Source organism: Rhodnius prolixus, unplaced genomic scaffold (genome assembly GCF_049639745.1).
Source record: "Rhodnius prolixus isolate KJV_2025 unplaced genomic scaffold, Rpr scaffold_8, whole genome shotgun sequence".
NCBI lineage: Eukaryota > Metazoa > Arthropoda > Insecta > Hemiptera > Reduviidae > Rhodnius > Rhodnius prolixus.
In genome coordinates, this window is record NW_027411593.1 from 8,073,077 (window position 1) to 8,095,649 (window position 22,573).

The following is a 22,573-nucleotide window of genomic DNA, read 5'->3' on the forward strand; positions in this document are numbered from 1 at the left end:
CTTTTATAGGGCCATTTCAAATTAATTTATGGGCTTAATTACCTTATTAACTGTTAATAATAATTATATTTGGATCCAAAATTCCATATTCGAAGGAAATTGGCAGACAAGAAGTACCATTTTAAATAGTACGTAGTTTTTAGCGTTTATTTTGAATTTACCTCTTCAAAGCGAACGTTTCGTTTTAAATTTAATTCCCCAAACTGCGGTAAAGAAAAGTCGTGTGCGTTTTTTAAATCCGATTGCTTTTCTTTTAACAAAGAAATAAAGTTCAAAAGTTATTGTAAGAAAATTGGTTACACCCATAACTAAATGTGGCTTCCAATACAACAATTTCTTTTTCTATTATATGAATTATATTCCATTTTGGTTCATACTTAAGTTGGGCGAATAACTGAGTGAATAACCGCTTTCCTTGGACATTTTCATCCATAATCGATTCTTTGAAAATCTTCCAGACTTTTCTATTGAAAATATATATTGTACGCCCATTGCCTTCTGTTCATTTCTTCTTTTCAATAGCTTTCCTTTCCTTTTCTTGGAATGTATTTCTATTTTTGTAATTTTCTTTTACGAAAATATATATTTTCTTCTTCAGCGATACTTCAAAGTATTAATTTAGTTCAACCTATTGCAAAAATAAATACATAAATAATTTCTCTGCCTTCATTTCTTGTAGGTTTAATTAAAACTTTTTTTATAAGTCCATAATTGTAATCATCATCCAATTATCCACCCTAAGAAGCTAACTACCTCTCTATTCCAAAAGCTTCAAGGAATAGATTGAGCAGTCTCTAAGTCTTCGTCACCAGGCCTGAGTATTTCGAATCACTCCTTAGCTGGATACGATGACCTTTTAAAACCTCCTAATTCGTCGACCAAAATTCTGGCATTTCAGAGTTGAAATCTAAAAACTCCTCTCTTGATTCTCTTCGCTATACCAGCGCGTTCAATATAGGACCTTGAGCAAAAGCGGTAGAAGCTGCTGTTTCCGCCTCTAGCCGCCAACATTTATTGATTTATCTACATCCTGTATGATATATGTGTTTGAAAATTCTCCTAAGATTCAGCACCATAATTACAGGAGCCCTGCCTTTGCTGGAACTCTTTAGTAGGTTGTCTAAGCGGTTAATTGTTGTTCATTATTTTTGGTGACTGATTCATAGTTTCAATAGGATGAAAAATATAATTGCCATTTCAGTCGTGATAAATTTATTCTGCCGAGCTTTCGACCTAGGGACTAGGTCATCTTCAGGGCTAGTTTACAAAGTAACTACAGTCTACAGTCCATGAACAGACAAGACAGAAGACACACCAACCCTTTATTGTAAAATATTACTTTGTAAACTAGCCCTGAAGATGACCTAGTCCCTAGGTCGAAAGCTCGGCAGAATAAATCACACTGAAATCAATCACGTCTGAAATGGCAATTATTTTTTTCATCCTAAGCAGCTAAGTTTTAAGTAGTTCGGTGGTCGTAATTGTTTCGTGCGACATGAAAGATCATCAAACAGGATAGAACAGGTGAAGAATAGGATTTGTGGAACAGCAATGAGCTGATAGATTTTATTCTTTTCTTATTGTGGGAATTCTGGAAGCTAGTATGGATTGGTTAGCTTACAAAGAGTTGGATTACGAGCCATAGTGAATTGTTAAATTCGCTAAATTTTACGTCATTGAAAACAATGACAAAAGATTTTAGATTCGAATGATTTTTGTTGGACAGTTTGAGGAATTTTGCGAAGCCGCTCAGTTAGACTCCACCCCCCACCCCCCCATAATTTCAGATTGGTTTCATAAGTATTAAAACTGTCCGGTAGGACAGTTCTATAAGGGTTGATCGTCAGAAAGTGCACGAAAAAGCGTAACGTTGAAAAACACCCAACTCTGACAATTTTTTTTCCTCTCTTTTTCTATAAAAGATAAAATTCCCAAATTTTCTTTATTATGTTGGGTAAATCCTCGTTAATAACTGTATTTTTTTCGTGATTATATAGATTAATTAGTTTTCGAGAAAAAACGATGCCAAAAATGTGCAAAAACGACATTTTCAAAAATTTTTCTTGTTCTTGTTACCTTTTTTGTAAACTGCGTAGCGCCTATAAACGCGTGAACCGATTTTCATGAATTTTGTATAAAATGTTAGCTTGTATTGTGTACCTTCATGATTAAACACCATCCCAACAACAGTCACCGTAGTTTACCAAAATACAGTTCTTGTATTTCAGTCCCGTATATCTGTAGTGATAGCAGTAAATGTACAGAAAAATAGTTAGTAAAAGTGTGTTTGGACAAGCCAAAAGCTGGCCGACGATAAGGTACTACGAAGTGCTGGTGCTGTTGCAGTACCTTTCGTCAGACAAGGAAGGAAATGCCGTCCAACCTGTTGCTCTTTATAAAAAAAGAATTGAAAATAAAATATGAGTAAAAATTAAAAATAATTTAAGAATTTAATTACAATAGAAATCAATGAAAATTTAGAATTCGTTAGATACAAATGTAGAAATAATCGCAGTTATCCTCTTAATGAGAAACATTAATTGCTTTTCAGCTTATCGAATGTTGTTACAGTTCGATGTAATGTCGGCCATCTAAGTACTGTCCGAGGTAGTGGTACTTGAATAAAAGTCAATATTTTCTCAGCTGTTAACGTGCTTGAGAGCGGAAGTTTGTCTACGTAGTGTGAAAGTAATTTGTTCGAATGTTTTTGTCGTTCTCATTTATTTGAAATTTGTTCACTTAAATCGATCCGTAAAAGACTCATTATTAATAATAATAATTGTAATTAGTTATTATAATTCTGTGGAGTATCATTGAACGCTTACTATACAGAATAAATTGTTGAAAATTAGTCGGATTTGTGGAACATAACTGATACTGAGTTTAGACAATCCAGCGAGCAGTTATCTTCACTTCATAAAACGGAATGAATATATCCTATTGTTTACAAATGCTTTTGTTAATGAACAATAAAATTAATTTCCTAAACCGCGTTTAGGAATAATTGCAATTATAATTATTAATGAATAATATTGTTAATTAATGCTGCTGACTGTGTTTTGTTAATAATGGCTGCCATTAAATTGCAAAGGGTTGTTTATTTAATTTTTGGATCAAGTGAACTTCGTGAAACTGGTTTAGATAATTAATATAATTGTAGTTCGTTACTATTGGTGACTGGTTCATTAATCCTGAAGTAAGAAAGAATAATGCCAATTTCAGTCATTATTTTTTATTACGCCGAGCTTTCGGCCCCAGGGACTAGGTCATCAGCTGGCAGGTCAGAAGGCACACTAACTTTATAATAATGTAAAAATATTATATTGTTAATAAGTCCTGAAGATGACCTAGTCCCTAGGTCGAAAGCAGTAAGTATTTTTCTTAATATCGGGAAATAAGTCGTTTTCCGAGTGATTTTCTAAGCAATAATCTAATGTTAAGAGCTTTAGATGTTCTCAAGCATACACAAAATGGCTAAAAAATAATTTTACATCCGTTACAAGCAAGAAGGTTTAATAATTATTAGGTCATATTGCCTTGGCAATATTTTTAGTAGAAAGGGGATGAAAAAAAAAATAAAAATGACCTATCGCGTGCTCTTCTTTCTCTTTGATAACAAGTTAAAAAAATTGAAATATGATTAAAAATACCAGATTTTCGACCTAGTCCCTGGGGCCGAAAGCTCGGCGTAATAAAAAATAATGACTGAAATTGGCATTATTCTTTCTTACTTCAGGAAGATATCGAATTGCGGTTTCCGGTTTCTTTCATTACTTTTTATACTCTTTAAAACTGTGTATATGAAAATGGGGGTCAACTGCAAACCCTAACTTTTGGTCGCGCGTCAGCCGCGTAAGCGGGCAGGAATCTAAAATCAAGTCACATATTCTGAAACTAGAGGTGACGGGCAACAAATTTTTCCTCTACCATTTTTTGCTCAGATTAACCGTTTAAGCATGAAACGCATTTGAGCCGTCTTAAAATGAACACCCTGTATATATATTTATATCCCTCGTTAAGGTGTACAAAATTCATTTACTAGGTAAGAACTGTATTGTTAGGGATAGCCATCTTTTAAGGTGTGATTTCTAGGCGTTTTTTTCAGGATATTAGGGGTTGTAAGGCGGCAGGCAGACTTGCTGTGCCCGGTAGGAGTTCCATGGAGGTTTTAGGGATCCGATATTTTTTTTGTGGCAATGTCAGAAGGTTGCGGGTATGGTTGGCAGGAAAGTTTATTAGTACTTTTACAACGGTATCCACAACCTGAGGAAGGACACCAAAGTTGCTCGAAACGTTCGGCAATTAACTTTCTTTTATCGTAGTTAATAGAAGTTTCTGATTCATTATTAGCCTAAGTAAATTTAAAAAAAAACCTTAAAATTATATTGAATTTATTTATTTATTTTATTTGAAACATTATCATAACAGAATAAATTTTTGACGTGAATACATCGTTAAATTTGCTATCATATGGAGGCAATCCAAAAAAACTGATAACAAAATCGGGAGATACAGTTTGGCATTATAGTTTCGAATCTATAGTCTACATCCAAAATTAAATTAGCCCCATGGATAGCTAAAGGAACAAAGAATTCATTACGATAAGCGAGGACTGTGACGCATCGCGCGCGGTGAAGGGGGAAGCGCCGCCATTTTGAGATCATTTTGCTGCGTATCGAGATTTGCAAATGGTATAACTTTTGACTCGGAAAAGCTACGATGTTCTTTTAAGTTTTAATCGTCAGCTGTCGTCACAATCTATCAATTGTATATAAAACATCAGTGTAAAATAGTGACAGTGAATATAATAAGGTGTTAGAATAAAAAAATATTATCAAAAATATATAATGACGGCCTATACGCGTCGAAAAGCCAAAACCAAATACAGAGATCGTATAAGAACAATCGAATGGTAATAATAAAACACCATATGACCGAGTCAAGCTGTGCCGTCGGGAACGTAAAGAATGAATGCGGCCGAGCGGATCAACGACGGTGTCAGTACATCTGCAGCTGGGGCGGTTGAAATTATGCAAGTGGATGATGAAATCGCTTCTACATCGACAACGGACTGTATGGGCATAGATTGTGTTCGATCGTCGATTTGTTTCCTTGATTTCATCCTAAATACATGAATAAAAATATTTTATATAAAAAATATAACCCGTTACGTAAACGTATTCACGTACAACACACGGCCGTGTCCATGACACAGTCACAGTATTTTTTTTTTTCTTCTTAAAATTGTCGCGAATTCCTCCCAATTCAATATCATAAATTCTGTAGGACTTCCCTACATCCTCAGAGCATTCCAGTCCCACCTCTCGTCCCTACAGCAGATCCTTCTCCATTCGTGTCACTTCCCTTTGGATTCCCATATCGGTTTAGATCAGTGATGGGCAAAGTACGGCCCGCGGGCCAACTCCGGCCCGCGAAAGTATTTAATCCGGCCCGCCGAGGGTCCATCGGCATGGATAGTATATGGCCCGCTATAATTACGTTTTGACAATCGAGAAGTATAAAGTAGATTCTACTTAGTAGAATAATAGATGCATAACCTATAGGTGAAGCTAAACTAGCCGCGTAGTTACACAAGTGTGTAATGCTGTAATGTTTTTATAATATTATGATTAAAAGCTTTAACACAAAATGCATTTTTTCTATCATTCTGGCCCTCCTCTAGAATTTCTTAAACTTTGTGGCCCCCCCATTAAAAAAGTTTGCCCGCCACTGGTTTAGATGATTCCACGTCGTTTCCTTTTCTTGTTTTTAAAATCTGCATATCTCCCAGCTTCTTCAGCTTTCCTACTCTAATTCCTCTTGAATCTTTCTTCTGTTTTTCCACTCACGTAATATTTTGCATTTTACCTTCGCGTACCATTTTCAATATACATTTATACATTACATGATTATACATTGAGTTAGTAAAAATCTATTTTCTTGTCAGCCAGTTTAGGCCAATGGTTTGGGTACTTGCCTAAATTCTTGGGTGTATAAGAAAAATTCTTGTGAGTCTCACCTTTAGATTATTGTAGATATATATTTTATTTAAGTAACAGTAAACTTTTGGTTACTAATGTGTTTTCATTTCCGTTAAGATTTTTTCTTCTTTGTTTTTTGATGAATAATGCAATATCTGACTGGAGTAAAAGTTGGATGCTGACAGAGGGCGTGTGGAGAAGTGAGAGAGTGGTGAAAGAGAGGACTGGTGTGGCAGGAAGAGAGAGAAAGAGTGATACAACTCCTGGCCGCCCCCCCGAGGGGTTCAGCATATGTCACCAGAAATGTGGTCAACATGTATATATGTACCACTTCCTCCCATCTTCCTGGTGGCTGTTTCTGTGTGTGTCCCATATATACATACAGACACACTCCAAAACTGTGTACAAACCAACAAGCAGAACTGCTGTCAGCCCCCACAGGAGCTACTGCAGTTTGGTTCCAGGACCTTGTTTCCTCCAACTGTTGGAAACCAAATAGTACAAACACAGGCACACGTACATAAAAACAGAAAACACTCCTTCTACTTCCTGAAATCCAAATATACCCTCTCCCATTTCTTCCCCTTTCACTCTTTACTGGAGGCAGAGCCATCGAACTTCCTCTCAACCACCCACACCTCTCTCCTATAACCTTCTAACTACCACCAAACATTCTCTCCAGTCTACCTGCCTGGTCTATCTTTACCCAACTACATACCACCTCAATTATATTCACCAACAACACTGACACCAACTTGTATTTCGTATTGGCTATGTCAGGTTTTTGTTTTTTTGTAGTGGGTGGCATTGTTTTTGAAAGGTAGAACTAATCAGGATTAAAAAAAACAAATACAACGGAAAAAGAAATGCACCGTAGGGTGTCCTGATAACATGTGGTCGGATAACATGGAATTCTCCATTGCTCTTAAAGGGTTACGCACATCTTTGGCTGAAATGGAGTGGAAGAGAGTGAGGGACGGAAGCTCTAAGTAAAATATGGATTACCAACATTATTTTTATAATTTGCGGAAACTGTCACAATTATTTATCCTTTTTTTTTTTTAAAAAAAAATTGCCAACGATGGAGAATCTATTGTAGGATAGAATCTATACTTGCGCCCTGTACAATATTATTGTAAGATACAATATAAAGCTGGGGTCCCCAAACTTTTTATACAGGGGGCCAGTTCAATGTCCCTCAGACCGTTGGAGGGCCGGACTATAAAACAAACTATTTTAGAATAGAATAGAAAAGAAATATTATTCTGGGACAATTGTCCCCTAAGAATAAACACAGGTACAACTAGAGGCCTTAATAGTTTGGCCTGTGATTAAAAGAAAATAAATAAATAAATAAGTATTTACAAAAAGTGAAAATAAAAATAGAAATTAAGGAAATAAATTAAAACAATTAGAATTTCGGAGGAAGCTGGATAGAAAGGAGATAACTGAATAGACGGGATTTAAAGATAGATAGGGTAGGAGTATGGTGGACAGATGATGGCAAGGAGTTCCAGAGAGAGGTAGCACGTATTAGGAAGGATTTGTCAAAGGATGAGGTACGGTGAGAGAGAATATAGAGATCGGATGAGCGAGATCTGGTATTACGGGAATGTATCGAGGGTTTAAACTTAAGGAGTTAAAAAATATAGGAAGGCCTTTGAGACTGGATGACTTGAAAAAAGAAAAGAAACCAAAAAATACTAGCGGCGATAGACAGGAAAAAGTCACTTCAACTCATCTTAGCAGTGTAAAATGCGGGAGTCTCTAGAAATGCTGAAAATAAATCTTATAAAGCAGTTCATGAGGTTTTTTTTAAAGTAAAAAAACAAAAAAAAAAACGGGAACAAATAGAATATTTCAAATAAAGGACAAGTAAATTTAAATCACCTAACTGCCCAGTATTTCTGTGGGAACTATGGACCTGCTTTTGGCTAATCAGATGGTCCAATGTCCGGTTTAGTTATAGTGCTTTGCCTTTCTTCCTACTTCTGCTGGTATTTTACCACTATTTTCGGAGCCGTGACGCGTGCATCCCGCACGTCATCGGAAGTAGTACTGTACATGAGCGACTCAGCGCTTTGCGGCACCGCCACATATAGTGGCTCCTCTCACTGACCGCCAATGAAAATGATGCCCCTTCCGGAAGTGCGGCGGGGGCTGTATAAATGTCCTCAGGGGCCCGCCCGCATGTGGCCCGCGGGCCGTACTTTGGGGATCCCTGATATAAAGCAAGTAAATAGCCCTTGCTGAGGAGAGGTTGCAGGATACGTTGTGATTTGTGTACTTTACAAAAAAGAGTTTTCCTGAATAATTTGATGAGAGACATCAATAGTGTGAGAAAAACTAGCTAATTTTCTATTTGGAGATTTTTTACTCGTATTCTTCAAAGATAGCTCCACTGGGTCATCTGGCGGTACCGAAGTTGGCGATTTAAGGGTTGTCATGGAAGCTAACTAACCTATCATTTAATGTTCGTAGGTTCGTGCAGCAACCTGATTGTAACCAGATTGTTGTACTGGACGATTTAAAGTACATTGAGAAAAGTGGTAAGACTCGAAAAGTGAGCTCTTAACCGATATAAACGATCGATTGTATGAAGAATTCTTTTTACATTGTTTAACTTCTCTCCATCATTATTTAGAAAAATCGTCCCAGTTTTTAGCATTTGTTTTCTTGTAGATCTTCTTGAAGTTGTTCAGTTTTCTTAAGCAATCCTTTGTCTGCTTCCTCCTCTTATTTCTGGTTATGGATTTTTACATTTCCAATAAAATCAATAATTCATCTAAATAACTTTCCATACAAAGACTTAAAACTTAAATGTTTACAAAGAAAAATTGAAGAGCTAATACAAACTCGTCGGGCGACAGCTGGTTAAACGTTTTAAAATGGTAATGCGAAACAAAGCCGCTTGTTACGTCAACAGCCGAAGGGATAAGACGGTTAAATTTGCACTTAGCATAGATTATGGTTCAGTAGAGTTCCGCCCTACACAACCTTAACAATTTTTGTTCTTTTTAAAGAGAACTTATTTTTATTAACTGTTTGTTAACTACATTTTATTTGGTAATTATAATTTAGTCTAGATCAGTTTCACATAACCTCTGAGTCTTCACTGTAGATTACGTTAAATTTTTAATGGGTCGCCTCAAAAAATGAGCGAATAAAATGTATATTTAATTAGATTTATGCTCTATTTATATATTTTGAATTTGAATAGTTTATTTACAATTTAAAAAATATATACAAATAAATGTACAAAAGGAGGTTTCAGGCTGGAGGGCCTATACACTCTCCTCAACTTTAATATTTACATGGATAACTGCCAACGTTTTGACGACTACATTGTCTTTTTCAAGGCAGTTAGAAGTAGTTTTTCTTCTTCTTTTTTTAAATAATTACATGCAGATTTGTATTAATATTAATTAGGAATCTGTACAGAAGCCTAACTTTCCATCTTGCTTATGCAACTCTAACTAGGGAAAAAAACATTAATTTTTGGTAATTGGGAGTCACAAAAGCGATGCAGGAAAATTAGTTGCTGCTAAGTTCCTTATTAATCATCAACGTAAAGCTCCATGTAACAATCGTTTGATGCAAACTTAAATAAATTAAAAACTTAAAGTGTATAACTACCTTGAAAGTTGATGTATTTGTCTAAACGTTGGCAATAGCTTTCTGCTTTTTTTAACAAAAGTATTTGATAGAACCTATTTAATTTAATTTTGCTCACAATAACTAATTCTATGTTTGTTTTTCTGTGTTACAGGAGTGCGGAATTGTTAAAATCCCCGGGAGTGTTCTTTTTTTGCGGGAGTACTTGATCACTCTTTATTAAGATATCAGTGATTACCTTTAACCTGTGCGCTCAGAGAAAAAAAGTAAAAAGCTTCGGTTATTTTCCAAATTCCGTCAAAACATAATAATGCGTCATAGTTTCTTGGCCGTTACGTATCTTTTTAAACTGTGTCCAGTGTCCAGTGTTGACGAGGCGAAGAAGACATCGATGGATATGTACTGCAAGCGATTGGTACATGTCCCAGCCTACAGCAAAAACCAGGTAGGTTGAGGAATTAAGTTGGTGGTCCATATTTATGACAAGACTCTGTGTGTCACTCTTCGGAATGGCACACTACCCGTGCCACTCTTCTGAATGGCACTCCTGCCACAGATCATCGTTTAAATATTAAATTTGTTAAAAATAATTATAATTCCAATTATTTCTTTATTTTATTTTACAAATGTATCTAATCAAAACAGGTACCATTGGGATAAGGGGAGCTCCTGCTCCCCATGGCGCCGCAGCAGAGGCTTATGCATCAATTAGTATAAGTAAAGTAATACCTTTCTTTCCAGGCGGGCTTTACGTCCAACTACCGATTAGGTGTCGCCGACGGACACCAATTAGTTATATTTGCATGGTATTATTAATGCATGAGATTAATGACACTAGTCATTTTTATAAAATAATGGGAATTATAATTATTTCTTACATTTATATGGCCACCATTAATATCCTCCTTCGGAACTTCCAGTCCAAGTTGAGCAGCGAAGGTAAGTCCATTTCTGCATGTTTTTCTCTTTTAACATTACATTATTTCAAAATGTATGTCTTCGTTGGGGGCGTTATAGTCTGTAAGTTGTCAGTTATTGGTACTCTTCGCATTACGTTTTCAGCGTTGTTTCTTATTTCTGTAGTTGCGTTGTTATTCGAATCTGTGGTTGTTTCTTAAGCTTGGTTCTGTAGTCAGTTGAGATGTTGTTGTGTCTTTTTCTTCTTTGCTTACCGCATTCATGTAGGATTCATTATCATGTTTTTCTATCGATCGCTTGATTTAGGGCTAGTTACCCAGCCTTGTCCACCCCTCTGAAAATTAACAGGCCCATTTTTCCCAAAATCGCTTTTTCCCAAACGTGTTCTTCACCTACAAGCGACCTGCTTTTCGCCATTACTGCCAAATATCCATTAACCCACCTAGGTCCGGATAATCGTATTCCTTAACGCGTTCTTTGCTGGTTTTCTCTTCCCCTCCCCTCTGAACATTGCAGGTAATGCATCTCCATTGTTATTGAGATTTGCTACTACTCCTGCTTGATAGAGGATGAAAACCAGCGGGGAATACGATATTAAAGGCAGGAAGGCATATTTTTGGGGGGCAAAAATTCTGAGCTCTACCTCCACGAGGTGCCCCCCGGACAACTGCTCCCAGAGGAGCAGGCTAACAGAGCCAGTACCAACTTCTCCACATAGCCTGAGTGGACATTCTCTGAGAATGATGACTCTAGTCAGTGATGTGATATCGACAGTTTTAAAGTGGTAATCGCCTCTTTCGTTCTTTATTAGATGTTCACCATACTTCCAGACTTTATTATGTCGTAATCCGCATTAAGTAGATTGGTTTAATTCCCAATAGATGGCATTGCTGCCCTAGTTGGGCTTCCCAGGCACCATTATGCAGCTCTCTTTGCCTAACCTACTTTTTTTAGCCCGTCTGTCCCGTATCTGGAATCTGTTCAAATGGCCAAGCCACTTCTTGCAGAATTGCTCCGTATTTTTACGGATTGATTCTTTTGGTTCAGCTTTATTTCTCTTCTATTTTGCGACCTTTCTTATTTTTTATCAACACCTTAAGAATTATATAACTACTTTAATTATACTTACGCCAGTAAGAGGAAGTACTATTTACTCGGAGATTTCTTTTACTCAGTCTGAGTTTGCGTACGCTCCTGTAGTGTCTGAATCTCAGAAACGAAGAATGAAGCTGAAACTTAATATTTCGATTGGCTCCTACCAGAGGACCCGGATGTAACTTGACGATCTAAATACGTCTACCGGAAGTACCCCTTTGCTGAATTGATTTCAACTTTCTTGATTTTCAATCTCTTCCCGAACATTTCCTGTCGATTCACCCAAGATGTCTTAAATGATGCCAATGGTCTCGTGATTTGCTCCAGTGAATATATGGGACTAAAACTATCAATTCTCTGACGCGGAGTGCTACCACCGGGTAGTTTGTTCTGGCAAACAGCTGTTGCAATCAAATAAATAATTAAAAAATTTGTTAACGATTTTCTCTGAATCATGGTATTAGAAATTCTTTAGCATATTCCCATCGTTTTATTCGTTGAATTTAGGGCTGTAAAATAAGGTAATGTCATTCATAAAAATTAAGCCCCTAAGGTTATTATAGTCGATGAAATCGTTGTTAGTTTTTTTTATCAAGCGAAGCGGAAGTTCATCAGTAGCGCTAGCGGACCACTCAAGAAGTGCTATACATCTCAATCACTGCCCAAATAACCGGCTACAGTAGATTGGATGACTAAACTTTCTAAGTTTCCGACGGAAATACAAGTTGGGGTAGTTCTTGCTGGGGTACAGTATATATTTAGAACAAGACGAACTTAGTTCTCTGGTTGTTTCGATTAACATCATAATTCAAAAACAGGGTTTTGTATTGTTCTGATTTTTGAACTATTGTACTCTAAATGTTTTATACTAAACTTTATATTGATGGCCAAAATTCTTGTATAAACTTGCAAGAAAAACAGTTCTTAATTTTTTTTTTTTAACTTCGAATTTCAACTGAATGTTGTTAAAGTTCAATGTAAGAAAAGGGCATAAAAGAAACTTCACAGTCCAGACCCTTAACCCATTAAAATAAATTTTTATAAAAGAAATTTCAAACAGAAGCAATCGGATTTAAGCCCAGATTAAACTTGCTTAAGTTCTCTAGTTTCTAATTTATATATTTTCTTAAAAGCTCGAACTTCATAGCATGTTTTTTATTGATACCAACAATAAGCAATGCAGAACCGTACGTCATTCTCAAATCTAAGCAATCTAAGCACTGTAGAGGAAAGTCTATTCTCATCTCTTCTCAAAATTGTCCTAAAATGAGGGTGCCTTAAAAAATTATCCAAATTAAATTTATTGATCTTTTTCTTGAGACCCAGCCGATACCCCAAAGAGGCCTGCAGCCCAAAGGTTTATCCTGTAGTATGAAAATCCTTTCTTCTTACAATGTCCAGAATCTTCCACATCGTTACCATGGGTAACGCTATCAAACAGAATATAAGAATTCTTATATTTCCTTCTTTTCTGGATTAAATTACTCCATTCTGTGGCGGAGTTTCCTGATCCTAACGTGCTCTGTATAAAAATCTGTACCCTACATAACTTTTATGGTCTCGTTAGCCGTGTTTTGTACGGGAGAGATTTTAATATGTTTGATTCATGTAATTAGGTCATCAAGAATTAATCGTGCTTCCTCCTAAGTCTATTGCTTAAAAGACGTTCGCACGGTGCCTATGTTACAGTAATGTCAAGAGGATAGATCCTCAAATAGTGTTGATAGTTCCTATGGACAACTGGATCAGAAATGTTTGTCACTGATCCGGCACCAATTCTACGTTGTAATTGGGAAACTGAGTTCAAAGAAAATCATAAAAACCATTTTCATTTAAATAAAACAAAAACAAAATCGGAAAAACTTTTACTGAATCGATTCAGTATAATGATAATTCGTATTTACGAAATTCGACCAAAACTTTTTTTAATAACGGTGAACAAACACGCTAATTTTTTACTATCAAGCCACTTTTTCGTACATAGGAGCTCCCAAAAAGTTCCGGTAAAAACTAAAAATGCACGATTACAATGCACTTCCTTTAACGAGTCAGAGAAAATAAACATTCGCCCTCATAAACAGACAGACAAACATATTTCACAATAATGAACATTCAGTATTTTACATACATCATTTAGAAGCGTAGATATAAAAAGTTAGTTTCCACACGTTTGTATAATATTGACAGAAGTGCCTCAATACAATATGTTTTCCAAAATTATCACATATTACCAAAATGTCAATATTTATTGAGGTGAATATATCGTGCCAAACTTGTTTTGTAACAATTTATTGTGTATAATTTATAAGTTAAACAAAAAAGGTACAATAATTATAACGAATAATGTCAGATAGGAACTTTTGAACAACTTTGTTTTAACATCACATAACATATATATGTATTTTGTATCTTATATATAGAATATATGTATATCTTCTCTGTTAAATACTAACAGAAGTCGTAAAGATAAACTCATAGCCTCCGGCAATTTAGTTGACTTTGTCTTGGTAATTGACAAATAGGGTAATACTGACAGAAGACGTCTTCAAAGAGAACTAATGGTGTTTGAACTCTTGATGTTGAAAGTTGAGATAGAGTGAAGATGTAACGAAAAGGGAAGTTACGACGGGGTTTTGGAACCTCAGCCGCGATTTTTCGCGTTTTTTTGAGGAATATTCTGCGCTGTTTAATTGGAACTATTTTGCTCTCCATCTGGGTTTGAAGACGTGAAACCTTGCAGCGATTTCTGGGATGAATCAATGCACCGAAGTGCTACTCAAGTTGGGATGGTTACTCCCTAGAACTAACTAACCTCTTCTCTCCATTTCGTTCCCTTAATATTCTTAATAAAACTCTCTTAAGAGGGTTCTACGTAGGGGGGGGGGCATATTCCGTTCTAAGACGCAGTAACTTCCCTGGCTCTCCAAGAAGGAACTCTCGACGCCACGTCACCAACGCTTAGATCACAGGGGAACAAGTGCCTCTAGGGGAGATTCCCAAGGTGAAAGGGAATTGGTAACAAAGCTTTGGATCTCGGCAAGCAAACTGTTTATCTATCTTCTTTCTAAATAACATTTCAGTTGAGTACTTAAAGTTGTGCTTTGGGAATAAAATCTGGGATAAATTGCGGTTATTAAACATAAAACTGATGAGCTGTCCAAACAGTTATGAGAATCGTTTGATTTATTACTTATTTATGACGCGTAATCCATGGGCTTATCGACTATGTTACCCCTAAGCAGAGGTTTACCGTCTTTCATTTTCTTTAATGTTCCTTTAAATAACTTAAGACATCGTAATCTGTTCTCTGGATCGCTTCTATAAACAACCCTATCCCTACACTAAAAGCTTCTCTTTATTCTTGGATTTCAAAAGCCCTTAAAATACTTAGCCTGGAGAAATAGAGATTTTCACTTTAGCTCTCCTCTCTCAAGGAAAATTAATTACTATCCTGAATAATTTGTAAAATAATTATTAAAATAGTTTTTTCGTTTTTTACTTTTCCACCATTATCAAATTTTTAATCATATTAACCAATCACATGAAAAACAAATACCTATTTGTAAAAAAACAGTTTATCTTAACTTTGGAGGCCTCAAAGCTAATAAAATATTCTTTTCTGGTTTATTCTTTCTTTGTTATTTAATAGAATAAAGGAAAAAGAAATTTGTAAAAAGAGGAATAGATAAAAATAAAATGTTTTATTCAGCAACTATGTAATAGAAAACTGAAAATTTTAAATCTATTCTATCGATTAATGAGTCAAATTCCCCAAAAAATGTCTCTCACAATGAATAAATAGAAATAAAACTGAGGAATCTAGAGTTTTGGTTAGTTTATAAATAAAAAGAGTTTTACGCCAACGTTTCGAATTGTATTTAGTTCACCTTCAGGGCTACAAAACGGAGGATCTGGGCTTTGCAAATTTGGACATGGAGAAATTAAGACATTATTCAAAATTTTACATAATAAAAACTAAAAACTATCGATAGTAACTATCAAACTTGTTCAACTGTAATTAATGTTATTATAGTTTTAATTAAGTTTTTAGTTCTGTCAATAGTTTTCCAGATTAATCATGCTTTATATTGTTTTAAGTATAATTGTGAATAATGTCTTAGTTTTTTCTTGATAATTGTAAACACCCAGATCTCTGTTTTTTTTTGTTTCTTAGTCCTGAAGATGCACTAAATACAGTTCGAAACTTCTGGCGTAAAGATTTTTCAAACTGACAAACTGACCAAAAACTCTAGATTCTTTAGAAAAAAGTAAAAAACTATCTCATAGATAACTGTTCAAGAACTGCTACCATCGTTATAATTAACGTTGGCTGCTTTTGTTCAAAATTATTGCCAGTTCTCGTATCAAAATTTGAACATTCCGCGACTAACTGCAGTTGAAATACACACATAAACTTGTACGTTGTCTTCAATTTGTTTGCAACATTTGGTCTCTATCGTGACCGTATGAAAGCTTAAGCTTAAGTACATGGTAGGTGTTAATTTGCACGATATTTGGGAGTTTAACGGCGGTGAACATGATTCTTGCTAAACGACCTCCACCAAACTGAGATTCTGTAGAAAGGATTGCTCTCATGGTCCGCATACTGAAAAGGATTCTGCCAATTTTTACTTGTTTAACCTCGAAGATGCTTCTTAGCAACCATTTTGGGTGGGAGAAAATTCGACGATAAATAAATATATAATAAGTTTAACATTACTCAGAAAATTTATTTTTTTTCTTGTAAGAAATAAATTCTTGTATTAATCCTAAAATATCTCTTTAATTCTTTATCTATTTTACAATAAATAAATGTGGCAGAAATAGGGGGATTAAATAAATAATATTTCTAAAAGCAACTCGCTGAACGTTTACAATAGGTACACCGGAACAACTGTGCTATATCCTTAATGCTTCCCATTTCTATTTTATATATATTATAATTCTATTCCTTTTATCATCGCCCGCCGTTTGCAGCCATTCACTCGCTGACTTTCCTCTCCCTCGATATCGATAAGTCTCTGGAAAAGCTCTTACAGTTAATCCCATCTTGATATTGGATAAATGAATGGAAATCTTTGGTTTTTCTTCTGTTTTTTATTATTCCGATTTGAGACGTATATCTACAGTAAGATCTACTTCCTCTAGAGTATTTATTAAGTAGTGGGGAAAAAAGGGTCTATTGTCTCCCACTATTACTCCTTCTTTTTGGGGCGCTACAGTTCTGAAAGGACCCGGGTCTCCTCAACCAGCCTTCTCCATTCCTCTCGATCGTAGGCTCTAGATAGCCATCTTCGCACGGCCATACTCCTCAGGTCTGCCTCCACAGCATCTAGCCAACTCATACAAGGCCTCCCTCGATGACGTCGACCTCCTGGAGTGCCATATAGCATCTCTCTCCCTCTATTCTCAAAGTTCTATTCAAAAAAATTTCTCCAAGCCCCCTTTAAGTTCTAGAAACTGAAAATATTTCTTAATATTAATTACCAATTCACACAGTTAACATTCACGTAAATTAAAAAAACAATTTAGAATGGTTTCAGTTAATTACTTCTTCCTGTTTCCCCCCCTCGTTTCTTTCTTTACACAACTGAACGGTGTACAACATGTAAAATAGATCGCAGAGATAAAGAACATTCACATAATGTGGCACGTGGCGGACTACACTTTTATTGAAGTGCCTAACTAAACAAAATTCGTATTATTGGGTTAATTGGTCTCTAGTCTGTTTGCGCTTTAAGCGACGCCCAAGAGTTTTCTGGAAGATTAGATGATATTGAGTATACATAACTAGGGAATTGGCATGGGTGAAAAAGGATGAACTGGAATTTTCCATTTCTAGATGTATACAGATAGGAAACGATAGGGATATTGCGACCATTTTGGATTGGGAGTGGTTCATAGTACTGTATTGGGGCGACAGGAACTGAAAGGCTTCGTTGAACCCCCATAGTTCAGCTCCGCAAGTCCCAGATGTTTAGAATAATTGTCCAGTAAATCAGTCTTTTTTGTTTTCTAGGGCTTAGCTTGGAGGGTTTTCCTAGTGAACGACGTTATAGTTTGGTATCGTCTTATCAATTTCTGGTCTTTTGAGTAATTCCACATGAGTCAACGACAATGAACTTAATCGAAGATAATTTTATACTTTTCAAAAAAGTTCAAGTTTAGTTTTTTACAACTTGCTTCGCTCTTGTGGTCAATTAAGCATCGCTTTTCTCACTTTTTTTGGGTGGGGAGATAAATTACGGTTATTACGATATCATTCAAGTGGAATAATTAAAGAAAAACGCAGGAAAAACAATAAAAATTGCACACCGCCAGCTTAATGACCCTCTTCTAATGCAAGAATCGTAAAGAACTCTAATTGTTTCAAGCTGGTAGACATTTTATTACTCTGTGGTAAAGCACCATCAAGGCAAGTGGTCTCCAAACTTTTCAGCATCCGTCTTAGCTTTTACAGTTATTTGTGTATAAAATTTAAATCCTACTTGATGATCAATTAAATGAAGGAAAATTAAGATAAACTTCTATGCCAAAGAACCATAATTAAAACATTATCCGAGGACAAATTTTTTTTTTTTTAAAGACCTATAATGAAGAATGGAAGATCTTGATTTAAGATGGCGGATGTAATAAGATTTAAGAATGCCATTCGGGCTCCTTCGTAACAGTTACCCATTTTAAACAAAGCATTACTATCCTCTTAAGACGTTTAATAAAAAACGGGCGTTAAACTTGGTTGGAAAAAAAGGAATTTTCTCTAATAATTTGTTGAATAAACTTATTTTCCATTTGTCACTACTTCAGTTCTTTATAGGTAAATTCTAAATTTTAAAGAATAACTGATAAATAGTAAGGAAACAAAAATATACAAAAGACTGAAAAACGATGAGGGAAATTCGGGAAATTCATACTTTCTTACAAGTAATGTTCTAAATACAGGGTGTATCCCTGTATACACGGTGTACATGGAGGTGAGGTCGAAACTACGGGTGGTGATTCAGCCGTTCAAATGCAACAAAAAATATTCTATTCACTATGGCCCTATTCTCAATAGTGTCCAAGATATTTGCATTTTTTAACTTTTCCATCGATATTCGTGTTTTTCACCCATAAAAATGGCCGTAACTTTTCTATCCTTTATCCTACAACAAATCTGCTTATTTCAAAAGAAAGGGCATTAAATTTCCTACAAATCTGCTAAACCCAGAGCCTCAAAACGTTCTTATAAACAATGAAATTTTTACTTTAATGTCTAAAAAATTCGTTCTCAATGATTTTTGTTAAAATTTTCAACTGCATTCTTTCAATGATTAATGAATCAAGGAGTCACCCAATTACAGAAAAAGTTGTGCATTTATTGAGCTTCAAGATCATATGGATGTTTTTGTTTTTAATAAAACCCTACCCCGAACAGAGGTGGGTGTAAATGCAGAAAACTGGGATGTTACGTAACCGACTTTTTCACTGACATCAAATTATTAAGTTACTCGTATGTCAATTCTTGGGGAAGGAACCATTTTAGTTTTGAACAATTATTATTCAATAAAACGGAATGGTTATAAAACCAAAAAAAAATCCAAATAATCTTGTAGCTCAATAAATGCCCAACTTTTCCTGTAATTGGATGTGACTCCTTGATTCATTAATCATTGAAAAAATACAGTTGAAAATTTTAAACAGAAATCATCGAGAACGAATTTTTTAGACATTAAAGTAAATATTTCATTGTTTATAAGAAACGTTTGAGGCTATGGTTTAAGCAGATTTATAGGAAATTTAATGCTCTTTCGTTTTGAATAAGCAGATTTGTTGTAGGATAAAGGATAGAAAAGTTACGGCCGTTTTTATGGGTGAAAAACGCGAATATCGACGGAAAAGTTAAAAATGCAAATATCTTGGCCACTATATAAAAAAAACTAAGTGTTCATTAATTTTACCCCTATAACGCAACACATACATGCACGGTTGGTTAGTATAACTGTTGATTCCTATCATTCCTATTGAAATAGTGGTTTGTTCTGCAGTGCTGTCTAATATTGTTGATTTTAACCGTCTTGAAATGTGTGTTCATTGCAGCCCTAACCGATATCGGTCGGATCTGCTGATTGTTCTGCCTATGATGATGCATGAAAGTTCGAAACCGGTCACGGAAGCAATAAACAGGCGTGTTGTGAACGATAATTCTATTTTTTATAGCGATAAAATTATTGTTTTATTTTTCCAGCGATTTCTTTTGCGTAATTTTTCCGTACTATTGTTTGAATTATTAAGACTTCAAAAAGGTTCATTTTGTGTGAAGTAATTCTAAAAATGGTCAACTTTTAATAACAAAGGACAGTAAAAGAGCGGACCAAAAAAAAAGATACGTCATTGAGCGCAAAAGGAAGTGAGGGAAGAGTAATTTATAAATAAAAAGTTATCCGCCAGTCAGCGTTGATAAGTGTAACTACTGAGTAAACACGTGCTCGTTATAAATACATATTCGAACTGACAACTTTCAAGTGCTAAGTTTAGAATTTACTAACTCAATTTTCAAGAAAAGTTAGGTAGCTGTGACGTAAATATAAGAAGTCTTAAACAAAGAAAATGTCAACTAGAGATAGTATAAGCAATACAGCATTTACTTTATTTTTGTATTTTTTTAATTTTTAGTTCTTTACTAAATTGGTTCAAAAAAAGTGTAGTGATTATAAAAAAAAAAAAAAATCGATTTTGACCTTTAATCGGAAATACCGGGTTTTGTGGTTCCGGTAAAAGTGGTTTTAAGAAAATGATCCGCGTGTATTTGTGCAGCCCAATATAAAGTACCGGGCGTTATGGGATCAAAAGATAAATGTTGCAGGGTTTGGGGAATTCGCTTCCCAATGGTTTAGAGATGGATTTCTCCTTATTAAGAAAGCTTGGCCAACCAGGAAAGTTATAGGAAGCCGTTGATTATTTGCTAAAGAAATTTGAAGGTTTTTACTGAGGAAACTCGGCGTCCTAGAAAGCGTGCGCAGTTACCCTGATAGTTCTAAAGGATAAACACTTTTTTTTGGTAGGACGAGCGTATTCAGGCACGTGGGGAATGGTTACTCTATGTCGGTCTAGATAGTGTTCAATTGTTAGGTTGAGAAAATACCCAATCCAGAATTCTCTCCATTTCTTCCTCTCGCGTATTTGGTGGAAACCTTGTTAGGTTAACCAGGATGGGCATTCAAGCAGTAAGGTTGTTCGCAACGTGGTTAATCCTAGCTCACTGCTGCCATCGTTTTACCTATAGGCTTTCTAAGTAGCTTATACGAGTTGTTCCTTTATTTGGTGCGGTGGTACTGAGTGTTCAAGCATCAAAAACAGGATGTTCCCTACCGTTGCGAAGAAACAGGAGATTTCTAGAGTAACATTTACATACACAAATTACCAATAGTAAATAGCAAGTTTGGGGATAAACACTAAGTTTATTTTAATTTAGAATCTGGACCCAAATGATGAAAGTCAAAGCCATCTACATTCACAAACACACAAATATTTATATCATGCAATAGTATGTGGTCAAATAATAGGAAATACATTCACACGGAAGAAAGTGGTTTATCCGGTCTAAAATACTTCGTTATTTTACTGTCCTTTCAGTGTAGCCAACCTTAATCCTTACTCAGAGATTCAACTATCCTCTCACTTCCACACCCTGGCTAAAAAGCCATTTACTGTGGAGATTCCACGGTAACCTCATGTAACTATTCTCATTCAAATCCTTTAGTCCAATACCACGTCTCACGTTCCCTACCTGGAAAACCTACAACAGGGCTTACTAAACGGAAATATCGTACGATGATAAATTTACGTGATAGCTAGTTTTAACAGCACACTTCCTTATTAGTCAGAAAGCATTTTCTCTCAGAAATAAAAAGCATTCTTCACTCGAGATTCGAACTGGGGATCTCTCACTTACAAAGCCATGTTTCATAACCACTAGTCCAATACCCGTCCTTTTTGAAGAGAGTATGGCCTTCTTCAACTCCTGGCAACTTCCCAGATGTTTGAATCTTTCTTGAAAAACCGAAGGTTTATTGAAGTATTCTCCATTTCTCCATAAGGATATTCCGTGCCCAGCTTCTCCTCGTGCCAGTGAGTCAAAAATGTTCTATTAGATAGGTGACAAATTCGGACCTCCTCTTCCTTCTACTAAATTCGTCCTGAGAAATCTGTCCTAGCCGAAATGCCTTGTCATCCAGAATAAGATGAGTTAATTTTCTCTCTCTAATCATTAAAATTATTCGAAACAATTCCCAAACTATAATAAGTCATCATAAATCTAAGCGTATCCTTTCTACAGGATCAAAATGGCAGTCCATTTGTCGTCTAATTGCACACACTTCTTAATGGAAGCCCCAGATTCTAAATTAGATCTAATTCTACAGGATAGAAGATGCTAAAAAATCAACTAATTTTTAGTCTTTTGGCTTCTAATCTCCTCAGCGGTTTTCCGATCCATCCGTGTACCATCCGGTTGCGTGTTCTTTGATTCCAGAAAAAGGGTAGACTGACCTTTCCACCTTTATTTTAAGAGCATTTATGAAAACTATTCCTGCCTAAGTACGTAATTATTACTTTCCTAGATAGTAAACCATGATGTAGGGTTTTAAAAAAATGCGTTTATCTTTTTTCTTAGTTTTAAGATTATCTATTGAAAAACAAAAAGAAAATAGCAAGCCAGGTTTAAGATTTATTTAGAGAAATATATAACATAATAAAACGAAGATCGAATACTTTTTAATACTGTTCCACAGTTTGAGCGTTATCATTTTTATTTTCATTTTTTTTTAGTGCGCTACAAACATACAAACTCACGCGAAGGGAAAAGAAATGGGCCGTAACTGAATTATAAAACTATATACCTAAATGTATATAAAAGAGAGAAAACTCTTTTTCCCAATAAATCCTATACTGTCACTTTTCCAGTTAAGAGCTACAACACGATG

At 35.4% G+C, this 22,573-nt stretch overlaps 1 protein-coding gene across 2 annotated transcripts in view; it reads right to left on the reverse strand.

Annotated features, from left to right (window-relative positions):
• Positions 1-22,573, reverse strand: part of LOC141450799 (ras-GEF domain-containing family member 1B-like) — a 450,679-nt gene that overhangs the window by 235,225 nt on the left and 192,881 nt on the right. The window lies entirely within an intron of this gene.